General features: G+C 37.4%; 1 long non-coding RNA gene across 4 annotated transcripts; it reads right to left on the bottom strand.

Moving 5' to 3' along the window:
* Positions 1–1724: 1724 nt before the first annotated feature.
* Positions 1725–6163, bottom strand: LOC120291069. 4 transcript variants are annotated; one of them, XR_005548901.1, is made up of 6 exons: positions 5980–6163; positions 4674–4877; positions 3227–3365; positions 2871–3037; positions 2260–2449; positions 1864–2165 (listed from the first exon to the last, which is right to left on the bottom strand). It is a non-coding gene; the product is annotated as an uncharacterized LOC120291069 (long non-coding RNA). The 4 variants fall into 4 exon arrangements; XR_005548882.1 differs by lacking the exons at positions 1864–2165; positions 4674–4877 and adding an exon at positions 1725–1797 and having other exon boundaries at positions 5980–6161; XR_005548893.1 differs by lacking the exon at positions 4674–4877 and having other exon boundaries at positions 3174–3365; positions 5980–6162.
* Positions 6164–11474: the final 5311 nt, after the last annotated feature.

Here is an 11474-nt window from a genome sequence, read left to right as displayed (position 1 = left end):
GAGGGGCTGTGCGCCCACATCTGGCCGACCTAAGGGTAGGAAAAAATAAAGAAAAGAAAAGAAAATAACAAAATTATAAAAAAATAAAAAAATATATTGAAATATTATTTAAAAAAGTCCACATCTTGATTTCCACTTTAAAAAAGGGAGCAAAAGACAAATTGATGGAGCAACTAGAGAAGTAGATTGTTTCAAGGTAGACGCACTAGTTAATAATCTGAATCGACACACACAAACATAAAGGTTATATCACAATTACCATTTTGATTGCCATTTTACCAAGTTCCATTACTCGGCCATTAGGATGGTCGGTTGGCCACAAATACTTCAACGAAAATAACATGTCACATTGTCTCATATTTGAAATATGCCAATGATGAATGGAGATGAGGAATGTACAGTTCTTTTCCTTTCATGACAAGAAATTGCCATATCACCATTTTGAAAAAGGGATATTCTGACTCAAATTCTCTAAGCTTTTTCAAGTGCAGGGAGAGGCCTTGGACAAGTAAAACACTGAAAAACCGGCTCAACAGGGTTCACTGGGCATTTAGGCTGTTTGGTCTGACCTCCGGTTAAAAAAAGAACTCTCATGGGCACCTATGTGAATTTTTTCGATTTACTATGAAAAGATCCAGCATAGTTTGGAAATCAACAAGTGCGAACGTAAAAAAGAATTTTGCACGCTCTTCGTATTGGATATAACTGATTGACTACAACTTCGAACACCCAAATCAATGCCATCAACCAACATACCAAAAGCTTCTCATCAAATTTTTAAAAATTTGAAGAGTGACTAAGAAAACTATGTCATGTGCACGCACCTCCAAATTATCTTGAGGAACAATTTGGAACTTCTGTCACTCTTTGACGTTGGAAGCTTAGTCCTTTTTGGTTCCAAGCATATTATTTTTAAAAGTCGCATCAATGAGTGTGCAATTTAATCACATTGAAACTCACAAATAGAAAAGGAATTCATCACCGTAGAAGGCAGATAAGAAGGTAAATGCAGTTTAGCCAATGGTTTCCAACATGGCCAGGAACCCTCTGAATCTTCAAGGTCCGTGAGGTCTTCAGATTCTTCCCATTTTCTCGAGAGGAATTCGCCCTCTGGGTTTTATATTTCATCTTGCTTGAGGGGATAATGTATCTATATAAGTACTTTAATCAAATATAATTACATGAGTATAGAGTCTATCTCTCCCATCTTTGAAAACTATCAGGTGACCATGACTGATGGCATACTGCATAAATTTCATTTGTTCTACGAAACCAGGTTGAATAACCAGAACCACGATAATGCTGAACTAAGGTCCTTTCCAAGAAGGCAATGATAAATGCGTTACAAGCGCAAGAGAAATACCAAAAGTAGAAAATGTGTGCAGGGCTATTCATCACAATATCCGATAAATGGAGTGGCTAGGGCTAGAAATTATAAGATTGTAACTAGTTCAGAAAAAAGCACAATCAGAAATAATAGTGGACTCTCATCCGGTTCATCACAACAGAAAAGAGGCATAGATCGCTTCTAACTAGTATATGGCCTAAAGTGACACTTCCTGTGTTCACATCCCAATTCAACCTAAAAATCATCCCTATCAAGGAACTCAAACATGTAGACATGCCCTTCATTCAAGACTAAGTTTCTCTCACAAACTTGGACCGACCAATAGAAAGTTCACTAAAGCGTAGCACTGATAGGTCCTGATGGTCACCAGCCACAATGCGTTTGAATACCTAAGAGTAGCAATTTGCTGGTTTTCTTGACTGCATGTCTATAAATTCATAAGGAACGCTCTGCCCATGAAGACATTTGACCAGCCAATGTATGATAAGACAAAGGAATGTAAGCATACACTAAAGTGAAAAGGCAAACAAGATGTATATTTATGATAGTATTTGAAGTTTCCAGAGATCCGTGTTAGCAGTCTAAAAGGCTTGATGAGATGGTCTTTAGTCACAACTTGCAATTTGAAATCAAAATATCACAATCCTGTGCTCTTCGACTCTACACTAAGTACGTGTAATCAATATAGAGACATGCACGAATCTGGTGGATTTCCAAGTCACCAATCTCGCATCGCGATATGCATTGAACAAACATTGAAAAGCTACGCCTAGCATCCTAGATGGATACATAGACACAAAAAGTGATCTTCATTTGCCTGGCAAAAAAAAAAAAAAACAAAATTAGCTGCCTTTCTTGTTTTCACACCACGGAGGTGGTGGACTAATTTTTGAGGTCTAGGGCTGCCCTACCTTCGCTTCATTTCTGATCGCAAGTTTGAACCTGCTTGCAATAGTAGCTCTTGTAAACCATTTGTTGCCAGGAGCAATATCCGATTAGTGTTGCCGTGTTGTTGCAGTGAGCCCAGTCATGCCAAGCTTAGGCCTGTTGCAATAGCTATTGCTTAAGCTGGACATTTCGTGTCGCCTCTTCTTCCCAAGCCTAGGCATCCAAAGAAAGTACCAACTAGTCATTTTTGGAAGGAATTTATACTTAAACTAGAAGACAGAGAAAGTACCAAGTAATCATCTTTGGGAAGAATTTATACTTCAATTAGAAATCATTAAATTCCTCATTTATGGTTGTTATTGCTTGTCTCAACCCTCTGACCTTGTCTCCACACCCACCTATCACTAGGTAATTTCCTGATTACTGTCGACTTATTGTTTTTCCTAGTCCCTTTAGTTGTTAAGGAGCCTGTTTTAAACATATAACCATGACCACTTCAAGGAAGATAATATATCCTGTGTTTCTATAGAAAGCAAATTAATGCGGGAAAAAATTGCACAGTAGGGCACATATATAGAATAGGTGGCATTCATAATTGAGATATGCCAGTTATGAATGGAGATCTGGGCCTCACCATTATTTCTTTCTTAAGAAAAGATGGCCATGTCACCATCTGGAAAAAGGGATACTCTAACTTGAATTCTCCAGCTTTCTAAAGGGCAGTGAGAGGCCTCAGACAATTGAAACCATGAAAAGGCTGCTCAAGAGGGCTCACTGGACATTTAGACTATCTGTTCTGACCTGCAAAAAAAAAAAAAAAAAAAAAAAGAGGAGAATTCTGGTAAGACTGTAAGCAGGTCAAGAAAGAGACGCAAAGCTAAAAGTAAGTACACTTCCAATTGATTTGTCATAGCTGAATAAAGAAGACATGAATTACTTGCAGGCGACACTTCCAATGTCCATCTCAATCAACCTAAATGAGGTCCTTACTAGCATAATTGGAGATGGAGATTGACCATAAAATCGTCCCTATCAATGAGCTCAAACATGCAGACATCCCCTTCATCCAGACAAGCTTCTTTCACAAATGCGGCCGACCAGCTGGATAATGGAGTTGATAGGTCTTGAGCTGCACCAGCCATAATTTGTTCAAATACCTAAGAGTTGCAATTTGCTAGTTCTTCTGAAGTTTCTTTATGAATTCACAAGGAACACTACCAATGTAGTATAATGAGGAAAAGAATAAATACAAAGAAATAATAAACAGAAAACACAAACAAAATGTAAAATTATGCTAGTATTTACTAGTTTCAGGGAGTTCAATTAATAGTGTTAACTGGGTAATAGAAGTCTTCAATCCCAACCTGCAACTTGAAGTTAAGATTTCATAATACAGTGCTTGTAGACTCTACGGTAGTGTACATAATTTTTTAACTCTCATGGCAAAAGTTCAAGAGTTGCTAGATCGTCCCCACCACATCCTCTTAGTCTATATATAATAGTAATCTTCTTTACACCTGATTACTGGAAAAAAAAAATAGAATCTTTCATTTTAGAATTGGTAATCTTATGAATCCATAAATTTAAAAAATAAAATTTCAAAATCAAAACTGCCCCGGTTTTACAGATAAAGCCATGAACACTCCAAAGAAAATAACATCTAATGTGATTCCTATGAAAAACCAAAACGACTTGGGAAAAGAGTGGACTAAAGGGAAAGATGTAGAAGGCATCATGGTTGAGCTATGCCAATTATGAAAGGACATAGGGGCCATACCGCAGTTCTATCCTTAAAAATAGTGGCCGCATCACCAATTTCAGAGATGGATACTTCGATTCAAATTTTCTAGTTTTTTCAAGAGCAGGGGAGGCTGTTTGGTCCTACTTGCACAAAAGAAAAAGGAGAGTTTTCATAGGTACTGGTGTAAACCTTCTGTCAAGTTACAACGATCTACAAATCAATGCATCCAATCATGTTACTAACGTTTACATGTTTTTTACGTTAGACAAAACACAATAGCTACACTTGGCATCTCCTAAATCGTAATGTCACCCATCAATATACTAAATCTTATCAAGAAAATTTCATAACTTTTGAGACAGACCAAGAAAAAGAATGCAACACTGTGCAGAAAAGCGCAACTTAGAAACCAACAAGTCACACCTCTAAATTCTCATGCTGAGCGTTTAGGTTATAATTTTTGCTTTGACATTGAAGCACATTCTTTTTGTTTAATTTAGACTTGGGATGTAGCATTAATGAGTGTGCATCTTGTTAATTGTGAAACTCACAAACCCAATGGGAATGGAAGACGTACACTTCATTGATTCACCAAGACTAAACAAAGAGATATAACTATGAATACTGAATTTATTCTGGACTATCTAAAGTGACACTTCCAAAATTCATTTCGGTCAATGTAAACCAAGTCCTTACGAGCACTAGTGGAAATGTAGACTCTAAACACACATCCCCCCTATCAATGAGCTCAAACACACAAACATCTCCTAGATGCAAACGAGCTTCTCTAGCAATTGGGTGTCAAGCAGCGAAAAAAATGTCCATGGCTCCTGAGCTTCACCGTCCACGACCCGTCTGAATACCTTAGTTGCAATTTGCTTGTTTTCCTGATTATGTTGCCTGATGAATTGAACAAGAGTAGTCTCCTCATTTATGTGGTTGAAAACCAACTTATGGTGAAGAAAGACCAAAACATAAGCATACACTAATGAGAGAATCTAATCACATAGCATGAATATAAGGCAGTAGTTGCTACTTTCAGGAGTTTCAATTGACAATAAACCTTATAATGATAGTAGACAATCTCAGACTGCAAAAAATAAAAAATAAAATAAATAAAATAAAAAATCTCAGACTGTAACCCAAAGTCAACTGTCAAAATATACGCTCCTAGGTGCAATAGGGTACATGACTAGAAAAAGCCTTCCGTGTCCCGTATATATTTGAAACGATGAATTTAAGCCACACAAACCGCAGAGCAGGGGAAAAGGCAAAGACATCAATGACCAGAACACGGATGGAAGTGAAAAATTTTAATCTAAGCTGTTCAATTATTTCAAGCGCAACTCAAATTTTATCAAAATACCGAATCAATTTGACAGAGTAAACTCATCTTTTTTTTTTCTCAAATTTCCGATTAATGTAACAAAATAAAATAGTATCTCCTATTTGAAAACAAAATTATCAGTCATTAGATCTACAATGGAATTTCAGAAACATAACTAGCCACCCCCTTATCTTTCAGGTCTTTCCCTCTAGTTATGGAGGTAGTGACATTCGTTGCAATTTGCTTGTCCGTATCAACTAGTCTCCTCGTGTGATTTACATATATATTCTACTTTTACAGCATTGAATAACATTGTCAAGTTCCTCCATATAAGAGGAATTGGATTATAATTCTTTGGACTTGCCTCAGCAATTGCTTTCCAACACATGTATTCACAAAAAGGGGACAAATGTTATTTTTTCAAACCTCGACCACCAGTTTAAGTCCCACTAACCGTCCTTTCATTGTTTCCCCTGCTTCAATTACTCCATTGTTAAGACATATACCTGGTTTTAAACATATACCCGTGAACACTTCAAGGAATATAACATGTCATGTTGTTTATTGCATTAAGTCAACTTGGAAATACACTAGAGTATAAGCAAATATATAAACAGCCTCCATATGTTTGATTTTCAGACATGAGAGTTTGGGTCAATGAGCGTGGGATCATACCAAGCCAAAGTAAACATAAGAGGGCCTCCTCACCACCTTTGAAAAAGGGATGCTCCATTGGGATGCTCCATTTGAAATTTGCTGGCCGATGTAAGAGCAGTGAGAGGCCTTGGGCGCATGGGACCTTAAAAAATCAGCTCAGGATGCCTCAATCTGCTCGAATGTTTGGACCAACCTGTACTTAAACGACAACTTTAGAGACAGTTTAAGTACACTTCATTAGTTTGACTTGCTATGAAAAGATTTTAGAATGAATTGGAGATAAATTTTATCCTCCCAGCATCACTTACCCAATCAAGATTACAAGTGATTCCTCAGACAATCCAGACTATATTACGATCAAGGCGTAAAAGTGACATCTCATATTTTTGACAAGGCATGGAATTCTCAGAATATTTTCAAGTTCCATGATTTCTCCCTTTTTCCTGATAGAAATTTGTACCTGATGTTACAGAGATATCTCTCCTTAAAGAAATTTCAAACATGAGACATTGAACACAATATATCATCTCCATCTGTGAGAGCTCAAACACGCAGAAATCTCGCCAATGCTCGCGAGGGAAGCATAGAAGGTGTAGATTTAAGGGCAATAAATTGCTAGTTTGAGGAACTCCTGCTTTTAGACTCTAATGTGGAACGAATTTGAAGAATATAGCCCTAACTCATGCGCAATAAGACACCAATATCGAAAGAAACGTGAACTTACGATTTGTCGGATGCAGATGTGGAGAGAGAGTGTGATCTTCTTCTTCTTTGATGAAGTGAGTGGACGACTGGCTGTCTAGACACGGCCGTGCCACCTCCAGCGGTGATGACGGCGACGACGACAGCGTCTGGTTGAATCTACTTGGCTCCACTCCACTAAGTGCAGCTTCGCTTCTCGCAGTCCTGTCAATTCGTGATTCTTCATTTTCGCTTCATCCTCCGTGAAGGCAGCAGAGGTTCCCCCCAGTTTCGCTCCACCGAGGAGGAAGAATAATATGAAGAAGAAAGATGGAGAGAGAGCCTCTGGGGTCAAGACGGAGAAGGAGAGCCCTGCTTTGCTTCCTACTGTTCAGTGAAGGAGGAGCCGAGATCCATCGATACGGTTGATGATGATCTGATCAGATGTAATCAATAATAGAAAAGTTACAATAAGAAAAATTTATAAACTTACCGTGCTGCCAAAAAAAGAAAAAAGAACGGATGAGAGAATGACACCAATTGAATTCTTACCAATTCTATGTGCATTTGTTTATGCTGATAACTTCTGTATGATTGTATTGAGATCCTCACCACCCTCCCCACAATTCCCTTCTTCCCACTTGTATCTAAATAGCGACACATCACATAGTCCTAGTGTGCTTAGCGTACCCTTAGAAAATGTCTTCATTTTTGGGCACACTTCCACTTCAATACTCCACAAGAATGGGAACCTAAAAGTGCAACTCGGGATGGAGGAAAAGCATTCTAAACTTGGCAAATGTTGGAGTGTCAAAGATCGTAGATTTCTAAAAGAAATCACTTTTTCTTCTTCATTTCCATCGTTTGTCATTATTTCTTTCATTCTTTCACATTCTATTATAGTTATCCATTCGAGATGCACCAAATTTGTGACCACTGAAGCTGTTACTAGATGTACCAATCCTGAACAATTCTTCACCTCTAATCTCATCAGCTTCTGGAAGGATGTCATGGTTGAAAATATTGTCGTCAAACAAGGACAATCCCAAACCTTAAATATTTTGATACTCTGAAGAATTTACGACAATAAAGAGTCTTCTCTCCACACACACTTTAAGTTGTGTAGCTTGTTTAACTTAAGTTCTCTTAAATTTTCAAGCATCGAATGTTTCCCTTCTTCAACAAGCCCTTCGTTCGGGAATAAATCTTCAAAGGAGCTACAGAAGACCTCAAGGCTTCGTAGATTCTGAAATCTCTCTAGGAGGAATATGGAAGGAAAGGCGGCCATTCTATCATGAAAGCATGGCAGTGTTAGTGCTTCTAGCTTGCTAAACATGTCATCCAGAAAATTTCCATCTTGTATCATCTGAATATTGTTATCGACTAATAAAAGTCTCTCTGAGTTGGGAAAGTCCTGTCAAATTGCCAATACAACAAGAGAAGTAAATTCAACAAAGTTTCGACAATAAATCATGTGTTGTAAAAAGTAAACATATAAAGATGATTCGCATGGAAGGTGGCAATATAACGTGGCTTGATTATGTAGTGGATATGAGATCGGTGAGTGCTTTAAAGAACAAAATCGAAATTGAGGGAGAGCAGCTGAAATCATACCCTTTCAACTAAAGAGTGTGCTTCTTGGTCTAAAAGGCCCCATTGATAATCTTTTTGAGCCCAATTGCTCATATATGCTACAAAAGACAGAATGTTCGCTTTATCACAGTGAGTCACTCGTAATTCCTTCAAGAATGGCCAATTCAAAGCGGGCAAGTTGGTGCAGAAGTTCTTGAGTTGTGGCATATCATGTAACACTAGAGAGGTTAGTTTTGGGAAAAGATCTTGAGTAGTATTGGAATGTGGAGTCTCATTCCCATTGGTGATTATTTCCTCAATCTCACAGGACTCCACTTGAAGTTCCTGAAGTTGGGTTAGATTTGTAGCCACCCAATGAGGAAACACATTTTCAAGGCTCCCACAATTTTGAACCCGTACTTCACGTAAATTGTCATAGGTGAGAGTTTCTTGAGGACCGTCACTCCATATTTTGCTTAAATTGTCTATATGGGAGAGAACCATTCGCCAAAGCCGGGGACATTGTACCTGGCATATTGAGAAAAATGATGTAATGAATGTAATTAAATTGAGTTATGACCTCAAAGAAAGAATTTCTAAACTTCCCTTACTCTTACAAATCATGAGAATGCAAGAGCTTGTTAGTGGAAAAAAAAAAGGAGCGGCTAATTGATGCTTTCATTTAAGCTGACTAACGACTAAGGCAAAGTATATTGCATTGCAACAAGCATGAAATTATAAATGCATTTATAATCAATAGTACGTTGAGCATCGACTTTTAAATGTCTCAATTGACATTTTATGCTAGCAATGAGTTATCCCTTTAATTTTAGGAAAGTTCAATGATGAATACTTGGATTCTCGAACTTTCAAATTTGTTCACACTAATCATTATAAAAGTTGTTTGCACTGATCTTTCTATAATGCAACATTAGATAAGGTAAGAATTGGCTCCAACGCTGCGCTGATGGGTGCAATATGATGATGCTCCAGCGATAGGTGTAAGATGGTTCTACATATATTTCTTATCAATTAAAAGAAATTGACTTCCCATTTTCATCTCTAGTAGATTTAGAAAAATCCAAAATTATTAACAAAAGTGAATATGTAGCACGTACATTGATGTTTATTTGTATAGAGGTGAGAAAATCAACTATGTTTTTTTTTTTTTTACTATGTTATGACCTCTAACGGAGTGTCCAAGAAACAAAGTATTAATATTTTTCATTTGGTTACAATAAAATTAATGCAACTATGACTTGTCATAGCCAAAAAACCAAAATGACTTTCCACACTTCCCTTAATCTATTAATACTCTTAATTGAGGATTTTGATGAGTATTTGAAATTATCTAACAATGTGGGAGAAACCTATTATTATAGATAGCCCATATTTGACATAAAAATGAAATTAACGCCATCACAACTTATCACTACCAAGAAATCATATAAATATTTTTATGCTTCCCCGAATTTATTAGTATTCTTGCTTCAGTGTTATAATGACTTTTTGAAATATCCTCAAAATGTGGGGATACCTATTTTTACATGACAACTTATACATACAAATGACACTAGAAGTAAATAATTAGCAATAACTCTTACGATAAAAAAAGTAAACAAATGTATAGATACTCCTCATGATTAAACATTCTCCTTGCAGCAACAATAGCAACAATAGAAAAAATTACACAAAAGTATTAGAATAAGAAAAAACACAAACATTTCCTCCGTCAACGAAAAAAAGGAAGAAGCAATAACCGAAACTCGCGTGGAATCTGTAGTAGAAAAGACCAAAAAATCATATTTGGGTCAATATCACGCATTTTCAAGTGCCCTAGGATTCGACCTAGAAAAAGAAGTGCCGGAGGAGGTTGTTATTTGTTGCCTTCACTGTTCACATTAGGAGAACTTCATGAGACGGAATGGAAGTATTGACCACACGATTGATTCCTATTACTTTTAAATTTTTATGTAGCTAGGACATTGACTAAATGTTGGGCTTTTTTATTCGTTAGATGACTAAATATAAAAAATCTCAGTCCACCTTACTTTCCTCCTCCATCTACACTTTCTCCTCCATCTCCACCCACATTGAGCCCAACCTTCCCGCCTCCCTCCGCCGTCGCCACCAGCGGAGTTGCCGGCGCCGTGCCCAAGACGACCATTGCCGGGCGTCCAACCCTCTCCGTCTTCTTTGTGGTCTGCCCGCACATGACGCCACTGGTCCATGGCCACGTTCAAGCTCTAGCCGTCTCCATGGCCACTCTTCCCTGTTGTAATTATTGTTATAATTATGATTAATGGATCAACGAAAGCCAATAAATTAAGATACGTCTTTTCTATTCACGTATCTCTTTTGGATTCATGAATTTCCTATAGTTTTATGTTCACGTATCTATTGAATTCATGAATTTCCTAGATTCATATATCTTTTAGTTCATGTATTTATTGAGTTCATGAATGTTTTGAATTCATGTATCTTTGGATACATGAATCTCTTGAATTCATGTATCTCTTTAGTACATGAACTAAAAATTCTCTATAAATAGATGGGAGCATAGAGCTTCAAAAAAGTGGTGTTGGTTTTTGGTCTTTCGACTCGATTCCAAAAAGCTTTGATATACTTTTCTACTCTTCCGTTTTTTCTGGGTGTGCTGGTTCAATTGAATGGTTCGACTGAGTCCTGTTTGCATAGTGCTAATCCAAACAGGTTCGATGTGTTGTATCTTGGGAGGCATAGTTCATGAATCTGCGGAGCACCTTTGGCAGGAACTAATCACCTTAAGGAGATTCGGTTATCCGTACCTCACCTCCAATTTTATGTTATATCTTATTTTCTTCTCCTCCAAGATTTGTAAAAGGAAGGATATTATAAAGTTGTTATCATCTTCTTTACATTGATGTTCTGGTTACAACAAATAGTGTGCTTTTTTCTGGATATACTTTCCAACAATCTTAAGGCGATTAGTATCACTCACTGTTTGTTGTTCTTGTCAGATTATTGAGATGGCTGAAAACAATCAAATGACATTCAACGTTTAGAATGTTTCAGGAGACGTTCCTATGGTCGATTCGACTGTTGTTATGGAAGATGTTCAACCCTCAAGGTCTGAATTGCTAGCAGCCAATGCTACGGGCCCTTGGGCTAACACCAATTTTGGTGGTGCGGGTACAAGTCATATGACTGGTATGCTCGGGACTGTTTTTCAAAACAGTGTAGGCCAAATGGCTTTTGGCTCCATTTCTGGAGGGATAGTT

The sequence above is a fragment of the Eucalyptus grandis genome, chromosome 1 (genome assembly GCF_016545825.1).
Source record: "Eucalyptus grandis isolate ANBG69807.140 chromosome 1, ASM1654582v1, whole genome shotgun sequence".
NCBI classification, from domain to species: Eukaryota; Viridiplantae; Streptophyta; class Magnoliopsida; order Myrtales; family Myrtaceae; genus Eucalyptus; species Eucalyptus grandis.
The sequence above is the reverse complement of the archived record's forward strand: the minus strand, read 5'-3'. Positions and strand labels throughout refer to the sequence as shown.